The sequence below is a fragment of the Neodiprion fabricii genome, chromosome 1 (genome assembly GCF_021155785.1).
Source record: "Neodiprion fabricii isolate iyNeoFabr1 chromosome 1, iyNeoFabr1.1, whole genome shotgun sequence".
NCBI classification, from domain to species: domain Eukaryota; kingdom Metazoa; phylum Arthropoda; class Insecta; order Hymenoptera; family Diprionidae; genus Neodiprion; species Neodiprion fabricii.
Genome location: NC_060239.1, coordinates 2,131,344 through 2,143,525, shown reverse-complemented (window position 1 = coordinate 2,143,525; position 12,182 = coordinate 2,131,344). Strand labels below are relative to the sequence as shown.

Sequence of the window (12,182 nt, the reverse complement as noted above, 5' to 3'; positions counted from 1 at the left end):
GGCGAGGCTTGACCTTCTTGCTCGTACAGCGAAAGATCGCAGGTGCAGTGGTACAGGTTTGCTTGTCAAGCCTGCGAGGCGAGTTGGTGATCGGTACGTGAGGCTGTCGGAAATGGTCGCTGCAGCGATAATTCCTCCCCCCTTCGCTCTCATCCATTGAGGGGTTGTACGCAGACACAGGTCGAGAGGAATCGATTTTTCACGGATTTTTCACGAAGAGACATTTCAATTTAGCTATATAAAAATTTGCATACGTATTGGGGTAACGTTGAACTTCATTTTGTTATTTTTTATTTTTTAAAATAATGATTTTTAAAGCACCTCTAAAAAAAAGGCGTCCTACGGCGAGCAAGATATCTCTGGACTGGATCATCGGAAATGAATAAACGATTTAGTTAATTTAAGGTATTATCTGATCTTTGATCGAAGGAAAAAGCAAAATGTTAATTTGTAACAAAACGACAGATTCTCAACGAGAAAAGAAAAAAAAAATCGATGTTTCATAAAAATCTTCGCCTTAATTTGTTTACAAAATGGTAAATATTTATCGGCAAGAAAAAATCTTCGATCAAGAACTGAGAAATATATTCATAAAGCTTGTGTCAAAATTTGAGAATGATCGGTTCAGCCGTTTCCGAGAAATCTTGCCTGCCGACTTTGAAAACATAGTTTTGAGAAAAACGCATTCAAAGTTTCACAAGCACTTTCAAACCCCTCAAGGCGTTCTTGCAAACGTGCGCGAAACTTCGAGAATATTTGTTGGATCGACTTGAGTGTATCCACATTACGAAAATGAAATAAAAAAAATCGCTTATGAAAAATCTCGGCTACGTACAATGCCCCAATTCAATCTTCCACTGCATGTTGTAGCTGCAACAATACAATAGAACGTTTCTCACACGTAAGTTACTCGGTTGGACGAATCCGTTAGATCCCACCCACGCGGTTGTATATTAAATATAAAGTATTCATCTATTCCTCATTTGGATCCGCGTCACGCCATGATCAGATCTTTTTCAACTCGTCAGCTTCTCAACGCAAACTCGCTCGAATGCTCGCCGCAGGCCGGAAATGAATGACGAAATCGAGGTCAGGTTCAAGGACGTCCGTACCTGATATACACTTCTTCTTTTTCCGCTTTGTTTCGCCTTTAATTTTCGCACAGCTGACGGCAGAACTCGCCTTGCATATCCTTGAAATTTATTCGAACTCGCCGACAAGTCAATGATTTGCTTTTCATCCTCTTTCCTGGCGATTGATAATAAGAAATGAAAAAATGTGATACCTGTACTACCTGTAATTCAGATTGCAGATTCAATTACTGCATGAAATTATGGTAGATTCACGTTTATAACGTGACAGGTAAACCGGTTAAAACTGATGAACATCGAGTTCGAAGATTCCCGCTGGTCTGAGGGTCAATTGAAACTGAAATTAATTGTGGGAATGAGAAGGAAATTTATTCGTGGTATAACTTGAAAGTCTAAATTAGATTCGTAACGGAGCAGGTTCACCCCGCTGCGACGTGTCCATAAATCCACACCGCGAGGAGGAACGAGAGAGAGAGAAAGAGAGAGAAAAAAACGACCGAATAAGACCAAAGAGAAAGACAGAGAGAGAGACGAAAGCAACGAAGAAACAAATTTATCGCCGAGTAGGTAATAAATACTCACTATTCGTATATACTGGGTAGTAAAAAAATTTCACGCGTATGTCGACAGGCTAACTTCGGTTACTCGACAGTAACGTTGAACATTGATGTACATAATTTTGTAAAAACCGTTGGATTAATCTTGGATCATCAAAGAAAAGCGCCTCACGAAGTCGAAACTCGCGCCTGCCCGCGTCGAAGCCCGGATTAATCGCGTCTCTCCTGCTACTGCGAGAGAATCGCGCCGCCTGGCGGCGAGGCGGCGAACTAGTCGGGTCATTCGGCCGATTATAAGGTTGACGCGAAAATTGGCCGGATTGCGTGTTGAATTGGCGCGCGGCCCAAGTTCGCGTCCTTCGTTTTCACCCGACCCGGTGACCCGGGATCGAAGGAACGGGGAAGATCTTTAGCCAAGGGGCGGCAGTCTCCGCCTCTACCTACAAAGTGAAAAGAAGATCGAACCTGGCCGCGGATGATTCATTGATTCCTCGGCTTGTGTGACCCGCTGCGGCCCTCCAGCCTCTTTCGACACGTGCAAAGGCTACAAGCCAAGCCGAGAAACGCCTGCAGGCGGTGCCTAGAGAGAGAGAGAGAGAGAGAGAGAAGGGAGAAAAATCAGCTACGCCAAGCAGTTGGGGCCGGTGAATTATCGCGGTTGCAAGGTTCTTCGCCATTAGTGTAAGAGTCGTAGGCGAGTCATGGGCGAAAAATCATGAAACCCGGGAAAATTCGATGCAACTTATAACCTCTGTATTCGGATAAATCCTTTTCCTCGAGGTGCACCGCATGGCGTCTATTCTCGAATATTTGTAGATATCTGGAGCTTATTGCGAAAGGGGAACGAATGCGGGGAGCGGGAGTATCGCATTGTGCGAAAACGATGCATCGACGCTTTTCCCGATATTTCTTCCTCCGCAAGTACAAAGGGCGAGGAAAATGGAGCGCTTCTTTTATCTCCGCGGCGTAATACACCTACACCTACACCCAGACCTAGACCTACACCTGTATCTGCATGTTACGCTTTACGCTTCGTCGGTGAAACTTCGCTCTTTGGATTCTCGATCAAGTGCATCGCAAGCCTTCGAGTGGTGTTCCGGTTGTTCGAGTTCTCATACGCTGCAGATGCTAGCCGATCACTCCCTTTATACTGTACATATTCGATCAGAGTGTCGAACGCAGACAGCCGGACGACAAATTCTCTTCAGGTTCAGGTTGATGGTCGTATTCGCAGAGGGTGCGGACAAACGCCGCAGCAAACCGATCAATGAACAATTCAAAGTCGAAAGTGGGAAGAAAAGCCTAGCCGTGCAATTGGCAGCGCCTTGGTCAACAGCAATTCTAAATTAGAACGTTTCGTTCGCGCTGACAATTCAGGTTTTTTTTATACCTTTTTTTTTTATACATGAACTCCTGGTTGTACTTTCATTTAGAGTGAAAATCCCGATTAATTCGAAATCTGATATCCTACTCTTGATTCCAAGAATCCTGTGTGAAAGTGATATTTCACTTTCATTTAATACGTATCGGAGTGAGACTCGAGAATAAATAGAAACAGAGAAACGATAAATGGAAATCGAAAGCGTGTTCGGAGAGGTACAAAAGAGAAGATGAAAAGGTTTCACAGATAAAAACAATGAACACGGAATGTTAAATAAACTTTGTAAAGAAATTGTTTGTTTAATGTTACAAGAAATATTGTTTAGTTGAATGTAACGAAATGGTGGTTCTTTCGGTATTGTTATGCTTTATTTTATGCAAACACCTTGTATTTTGGAAAAACAACCGCACGCCATGGAGAGAAATGAGAGTGATTTTTGTATTCAGCACACTCGAGAACACAATATTTACCATAAACATATCACGCAGCTGCAATGAAATATTTTTCTGCAAACCCGGTAGGAATGAGTTTGAATTTTCGACTCGAGAACAGGTAATTTAACGTAAGAGACTTCGCGGTTGTTTCTTGTCCGCGTTTCGGTGTATTATCACAGGTAGCCGTACTCGTCGCCGAGTAGTCTGCTCCGCAGGCTGGTGTACAAACAATCGGGTTATAACGACGGTAGTCGTCTGCTAATTATCATCCTCGTTGACGCCGGCGGCGCACCCGCCCCGAGTTTCTCATCAATTTTACCATATACACCGGCGAACTTGATACGCGTTCCTCCGGGGACAATTAGCAGAGCTTTTTCTCGCCCGCTGCAGATACGTTGGTAATAATATGCGATGTGCAAGGTCGGAAAGATGAAGAAATACCGAATGAAATTTGACGCATTTTTAAATACAACTGCGCGTGTCGTCCGACGATATCGGAATTGCGGCTAACGCGATTCAATTTATTCGCGTCTGACCGAAGACCATTGCTATTAGTATTATTATTGTTGTTATTTTTATTATTATTGCTATCTAATGGCGTGCGGGATAACCAGGATATCTGAGAGCTGGCAGGCACCTGTTTCGCGATTTTCGGAATCCGTGCAACGTGGGGGAATTGCACAAGGTTGTTATCGATCCCCGAATGCGAAACCAGAACTCTTCTCGTTTTTATACCCTGTTACATGCGAAGAATCCTGCACGACGGACTCCAGGAGTGCCTCGATTCTCGTAACTCCGAAAATCGATGTACAGGATGCTCGATTCCTTCAGGAATGGTTAGTATAACCTGCCGACTGCGCAACAGTGCTCAGTATTATACCTGTAACCGAATTCACAGTGGCTGTTTGATCGGAGATTGGGTGAAAAGCGATGGCGAAATTTCAGTGATTTCACGCGATTGTCGGTAATTTCGATAGATTTGAATAGATTTTAGATGAGTTTTAATTTCGAAGATACTCAATGATTTCAGGCCGTTACGGACGATTTCGAACAAAAGTGGTTTGGACTTGGATTTCGAACGATTTCAAGCGACATCGAACCATTTCTTAAGAATCGCTTCACACAACTTACAAGGAAGGTATCCCAGGTCGATCTCTCCGCTTTGACTTCTTTTGTAATAAGTTATAGTTCAATAAAAACTAAGCGACACGTATTTTTTGTTATCCGCCATTAAAGAGTTCAAGGGGGTGAAACCACCCTCCAAGGTAAGGCACGTCAAGGGGTGATTTGGCAGTCTTTTTTCTTTTTTTCAATTGAGATAGTTTCATTTTTTATTTTTCATTACGAAGAAACTTTTCCAGCTGGATGGGTTAAAAAATATTATGTTCTTGCGGGTAAAACTGCCAAATCGCCCCTCGACGTGCCTTAATTTGGAGAACGGTTTCGACCCCTTAAAAGTGTTTAATCGCAGATAGAAAAAAAATACACGTTGCTTAGTTTTTACTATACCATAACGTGTTACAAAAGAAATGAAATCGGAGATATCGACCTGGGATACCTTCCTCGCCAGTGATTTGCAATAAATTTCAGAAACGAATAAATCCGCGAGTTTTTCCGCGACTTTGTGTGCCAGGTACAGCTGTTATAGAAATCACTATCGAGAGTCCTTGATTAAAAATACTGAGGTAGTCAGACCTTGGAGACCATCAACTTGGCTCGATTAATTACCAAGGTGAAATACTCGCCTATAGACTGTATAAACGCGCGATAAGGAGAAACGGACGATTCACTGCGCGCTGCCCGGCTGATGTAGATTGCTTATCGAGTGACACGTTTGCGGTGTCCGACCGGGAACGCAGACGTATTCACGCCGTACACGTACATACAGATTAGGGTGGGTTCATTTTTAATCTACTCTTTCTTTTAATTTGCCACTAGAAAAATTTGTGACAAATACTGAAGGAAAAATTGTCGCGAAACTTGGAGGAGGCAGGAAAATATTTAGAGGTCGCTACCAACCGTTGTAATATATTTATTTATTTTTATGTCCACACCTTACGGACTTGCATGTATATTGGTTTATTTTTTTCGTATCGTGGTCCAATTAATCATTGTTCATAAAAATCAGCACTGAAAACGAAACAGGGACGTCAAGGTGATGCGATATTCATCTTTCGGTAGCAAAAACTGTTATCCAAATTTCTCCGAGACGATTAATCTTTCGGATAAAAGACGAGAACAGGCAACTGCGGAATTGTTAGACGCAGTTTGCTGCCGATTGGTGAACGACTAATTGGACCACGAAATATTTTTTTTATCGGATACGAAAAAAATAAACTAACATACACGTACAAGTCCGTAAGGTGTACAAATAAGAATAAATAAACAATATTACAATAATCGGTAGCGAACTCTAAATATTTTCCTACCTCCTCCAGGCTTAACGATAATTTTTTCTTCAGTACTTGTCAGAAATTTTTCGAGTGGCACGTTGAAAAAATAAGTTAAAAAGTGAACCACCCTAGCAGAGATTTATGTATTATACGGCGATAAATCAATGTAGGTACGCAACGAAATCGAATTACGGCTTTCGCCCTCCCGACAAAGAGAGACGAGAGCAAAGATTTCGGCAGCTCGCTATCGTATTTCGACTCTCTTACGAATATACCCGCCTATCTCTATACATATACGATTCGGTACAATATCAATTCTCCAAAGTCATCGAGCGATTAAGAAATATATATATATATATTTAACTTATATATATATATATATATATATATATTCATTGCAGACATATGCGCAATAACAAGACGATAGACTGCTGCTGCAGGCTTGAGAACGTAGGATTTTTATTGTCCAGATTGCGGTTACGTACAACTTGGCCTGAAACAAATACTGACCTATCCTTGAAAAGTTTTCTTACCGGTTCAGCGGTGTACGCCGCGTGACGTAAGTGCTTCGAAATTTTATTGACCTCGACAACGTGCGTTAATCTCGCGATTCGCGACTCTGCATCAAGCGCTATACGTACGTGCATTATAATCGTTCGATAACCTGTACTATCAGCTGTGTATTTAAATGCGGGAGAAATCTGTTTGTTTCTATTCACTTATACGTGCTCTTTTCTCAAAGTCAGATCGATGAATTTAAGAGAAAAATTCAAGTCCAGCCAAACTGCAAATAATATTGTGTCGACGTACTATATGTAAGGGTGTCTTTTTTCTTTTACCAACAACAAGAAAAAGCAGAATATTACGATGTTTCGAAACGTCGATATCTGAGCTCATTCCACGACGATCCGTTAATTTTTCACACAATATTCTATCCGTTCTTCCATACCTGGAGGAAATTGTTTCTAGCTAAGAATGACGAAAAATAATCGATTATTCGATCAGATTTCCGTCGCTGTTGCGCACCAAGTTCCCGACTTTGACTTCCCGCACTCGAGGCGTGTGCAACTACTCGCTGCAATAGTAAATGGCAGATCGTAGGTAAACAGGAACGTAACGTGGACGCGGGAATGAGCGTGTAACCTGCATGCGTAGGCGGCGAAGCATTGCAACGTGGCACGGTTGCGACGTAATCACAAAAGACGGAACGAGACTCGAAACGATCATCGCGATGATGCCGAGGCTTGTTTTACAATGGTCTAAAACCCGCCGCCGGTCGATGCTTCGCGCAGAGACGCACATATTTTACACAAACGCGGCACTTCGCGTCGATGTCTGTTACATGCATGTTGCGCAATTTGTTAAGGGTCCGCGTCATAGCTGCCAATTAGTTACGTCTGAATTGATTGTCACGTTTCCTAGATTCCTAGATTCCTGCATCGGTATACATTTGCCCGAGTATTCACCCACGTCACGTATCCTGTAATCACCGCATTCGGTCTGTAACAACCGCACCTCCTTGCTGAAAATTAAGTTTGCGTATAAACGCCGACGAAGGAGTCTTTTCACGGTTGAAATCGATACCGCTCAGAGCCGATCGATTCGCGGTCCGAGTTTCGACTGATTTATTGTTTTAGGTTATACCGCGTGTGTCGCGAGTAAGAGAAATTTATGCGACTAATTGTTGCGTACAAGCGATTAGTCAGATCATCGAAACAATCAGGGATAGAGAGTTGGAACGCCGAATTACAAGTCTCGGCATTCAACGCGTTACGTGGATGATACGTACGTAGAAGCGCTTTGGCAAATATGTATTATAATTTCGATGCGTCACTTTGCTCAGCGTTATGTCGAGTGTTAGCTGAAAGGTTGGCAAACTTTGACGGCTATATTTAAAAATCAGCGCCGTTTCGCGTCACCGTTCTATGTTCGGAACGGCTTGTGAAAAATTCGGATTATACATATGGGTCACATCTGTTCGTAGATGTAGATGTCGAGTTGCCTGTGCATTTGTATGTAAGATGCGATCAGGTTCGCTGCACGGAGACGGCCGGGCTCAATCGAGCGGCGAGATGCCCGAGTGTGTATACCCATCCTAACCGTACGAGTTGAAAACTTGACCTAGGTTCTCGAACGTTTCGAGGAGTTTCTAGCTTGGCTAGATTTTCGCGAACGCGATTCAATGGAAAGATCCGCATTCTGCAGGGATATACATACGTGTAATCAAGGGGAGATGCAGGAATCGTGAATTTACGACGGTTTAGAAAATTGCCAGCAGCAAAATTTGTGACAAATGTTGAAGAAAAAAGGGTCGCAAAACCTGGAGGAGATGGGAAAATATTTAGAGGTCGCTACCGACTATTGCGATATTTTTTATTTATTTTTATTTGCACACCTTACGTACTTGTACGTATATTAGTTTATTTTTTCGTATCGTGGTCTAATTAATCGTTCACCAATCAACAGCAAACTGCGCCTAACGATTCCGCAGTTGGCTGTTCTCGTCTTTTATCCGAAAGATTAATCGTCTCGGAGAAATTTGGGTAACAGTTTTTGTCACCGAAAGAGGAGTATCACTATTTCGTTTACGGTACTGATTTTTATAAACAATGATCGATTGGACCGTAATACGAATAAAATAAAAAATATTACCATAATCGGTACAGCGACCTCTAAATATTTTCCTACTTCCTCCAGGTTTTACCGCAATTTTTTTTTCAGTATCTATTACAAATTTTTCGAGTATAACATGTGAAAAAATTGACGTTAAAAAATAAACCACCCTACTGCACTCGCTTTAAATTATATTATATCTAGCAAATTATTTCTTTAAAATTATTTGCCTACATCATTTTTCAACACGCAAATTTTTCATCTAGTCTACAGTTCGAAAAACATTTCACGTACATTACGTGCCGTAAATATTTTTCTGAATGAGGGAAAACCACTCGCGTTCACGGTTCGATTTAGTTTCATTGAAATATTCATAACCTTCCGCGTGTTTCACGTTCACCTGTGTAATAATTATCATGCAGATTCAATGGATGGATTCTTTTTTCTTTTTTTTTCATTCGCCTTGGTTGTTTTTTTCCAATAAACGGCCCGCGTCTGCACGTTCCCGAATTGAAATGCCGCTCACCCTCTCTCAGAAATCTCCGGTCTGAATCAGAATATTTTACGTGTATAACGGAAATAATCCGCAAGCGTATTTATTTCACTTTGATAGATCGGCTTCTTCCACCCTGTAGCGTCGTTGTCCGATTTAACAATCGCAACGTAAGAACCTTGATTCCCGTAGTCCGAGGCTTGTTTCGTCATCGCGTAATGTTATAATCGGCACGTTTACATAGCTATAAACGCGTTTTCGCACATATCATCCATAATACAATATTTCTCGTCTCATTATACAGGTTTATATTACTAGCGTAAGTATATGTGGAGCCGAGTAACCCGTTTTGATAATTAAGACCCGTGTACAGTCTGCAACTTGGCGTTCCAACTTGCCATGCCGGCGCACTCTGCAAACTGTAAGGTTAACCACTAAACGACCAGAACATATAGCGCTGCTTCCCAATATGATGAATTAGCATGAAGATAATTATACGCATACACGCGCGTATTGCGCGATGATTCGCACGTTTCGCTGTGAATGATATTTCGTTGAACAAGTCTGACGCCATTTATTCATCGCTGCATCGCGTACAAAGAGAGGGATAAGCGTATAATATATGAGGCGAGAATAATGCATTCGTTTCGCCTATGCATAGGTATGTATATACATACACGTGTATTATCTTGCGTCGTTGCAAAATGTCGAGGCTTTCGGCACGTCATCCGTTATCCTTCGTCCTTCGAGATTCCTCGCCGTCCTGCATCCTGCGCGTTGACGGACCTCCAGGGTTGTAACGTTGCCCGAGACACTTGTCACCGGGTGACAGGATTTCGAGATCACGCGTCCTCTGTTACCCGACAACCCGCGGGACAACGTTTCCGTTCCGGAATTCGAGTCGCTTCTCCTCGTCCTTTGCAAAATCTCGCGTCTGTTGCCGTGCAGGTGTAAAAAATTAATCAGGCAAATCGAACGAAGATTCAAAGCTGACGCAGTGTCGCGTAGACAGTTTTCGTCATCCTTTTCGGCGACCTACGAAAATGTTAATTAATACAAAAATCACGGCAGGTTTGATCAATTTGTCATCGTGGCAAGTTGGGAATTCGATTGCGTTGACCTGTGACTACGATTTTAGGGTAACTTTGGCGGAGTTAAATTATATCGGATATATAAAGGTAATGTTTTGATTCATTACATCTCGTAAACTTTTATCCCTTTATAGAACTGCGGATTTCGTCTGTTGCATGTGGATTTTTTGTCTTCGACCAATCGTCTGTTGAACAATTTTTCAATCACGTTAATTAATAAGGTGTATATATCACCTCCGACGGGTTTGCGTGCGTAACGTTTTTTCGCGGTAATAAAGCCAACGAGCCGATATCGCGGAAAAGATTCGCGTCGGACGATTTAACGTTACACGGTAAGAGGAGGAAAAAATTATGGATTCGGAACGGTAAACGAAGAGGCGGTCCTAGTGATCGAAACTCATATTCATATTCGTACACGCGTAGTGATTGCAAGAAAATATTACGATTCAACGAAATAATTCCATCTCTATTCGCAGATTTGAAAAAAGCTGACTCGACTTTCGAAATATACCGCTCATCCCATAAGCAAAAATAATTAGCTGTAAGACTGAACAGAGTTTTGGTTTACCCGTCCCGGATTCGCACGGATAGACAAATCTAGGTTAAACGTACAGTTAATCGCGTAAGTGTCTCTCCGCTCGAAGCTTGCACAAAAAAATGGCTTTTTAACCCGGAAACGTAAAATTATCTATCACATCGCACCGGTGTTATATTTCACGCATATCCAACCATTTGGTTAACGCACGCCGATAAAGCAGTCAAACGGTGCTTTTTTCTTACAACTTAATTTACAAACATTGAGAATTCAAACTGAAAACTTACTTTTAACGATATGAATTACAGCCTATATTACTCAGGGATAGTTTACCTTTTTATTAGTGAGAAGTTTTTTTTTTTTACATCGGTTCGGTTGTTCCAAAGATTATACCCTCTACGTAGAAACAAACAAATTTTACCTTTTTATCACAGTAGTAGGTACGGGTATACGACGGTAAGCGAGTTCCCATACATAATCTCCCTTTCCGAGATTCCCCCGCGGCCAAGATTCTTCGTCCACAAAACTTCCCTTCCCCAATATTATTACACGTACATCAACGTTCGTTCAATAATTTATTTATTTATTTATTCGGGGAAATTTTATCCGAGGGATTTTTGTCAAGGGTGAATTTTTTCAAGGTCGATTACGTCCAGCGGGGATTTTGTCCGAGGGAATTTTCGCCGCGAGGTAGGATTCCGTACGTTCACCGAGACCAGTAAAAAGTAAATACGTTCACGCGACAAATTTTTATATCCATAAAAATCCACCTTTATTGTATTTTTTTCTCGTCTTCTCCTCTCATCCGAGTATTCTAATTAGAGAAAAAAGGCCGCCAAGTCGTATCCTTGACGCAGGCAGATTCGGATTCAGAGTCAGAGTCGTTCGAAGAGGTCGAGTCCGAAAGAACCGTACGTCGGTCGTCGGGTCCGTCTCTGTCTTCCGCGTGGGGCTTGAACGGTTGTGTGTGGAAGTAGCGCACGACACCGACTGGGAGAGAGAGAGAGAGAGAGAGGGAGCGAGATTGAGCTCGGCATGGAAGGTGGAAGGCGGGAGGGAGGGAGGGAGGTAGACTCGCGTCGGCGTCGACTTGGCAACAGTGCGTGCGTCCGTCGGTGTGCGTGAGGTGGCAGCAAATCAGGTGCGGCCCTTCCCTCGTTTCCGAGTGCGCCGCGTTCCGTCGTCACACCGATCAGCCGCTCGCGTCGCGCCGCGCGCCGTCGGCTCGGCTCTGGCTCGACTGCCAACTTCCAATTCGACTCAGTTCGCGTCGGACCTCCGTCGGAGTAAGAAGATACAGAGAGGCGCGGTTGTGTCGGAGCGCGAGGAAAAGTTAAGTTTGTTGTGTTTCTCAGCCGCGGCGATACGCGATCACCGGAAATCCGCACGATCCTCGTGTGTCAAAGTAGTACGCGTATACGTATTTTGCCGAGTCGTTTTTGTGCCACTGTTTACGTAATAATCCCTCCTGTGTATTGGATTATTGTCGCGATAAAAACAGACCGTTGTTACCTGCCGCTGCCGCGTAACGACGTTCTCGTACCGAGGTGCGTTCTTCGACGACACTTTTCATCGTGCACACGATAATCTTCCG

General features: G+C 42.8%; 1 protein-coding gene across 2 annotated transcripts in view; it reads left to right on the top strand.

Annotated features, from left to right (window-relative positions):
- Nucleotides 1-11,845: 11,845 nt before the first annotated feature.
- The window catches only part of LOC124174469, a 147,988-nt gene continuing 147,651 nt past the window's right edge, over nt 11,846-12,182 (top strand). Inside the window, exon 1 of one of the 2 annotated variants that reach the window (XM_046553672.1) lies at nt 11,846-11,996. The gene's annotated coding sequence lies outside the window, so the exon portion shown is untranslated. The remainder of the gene's footprint in view (nt 11,997-12,182) is intronic. The other variant, XM_046553663.1, reaches the window with a different exon arrangement.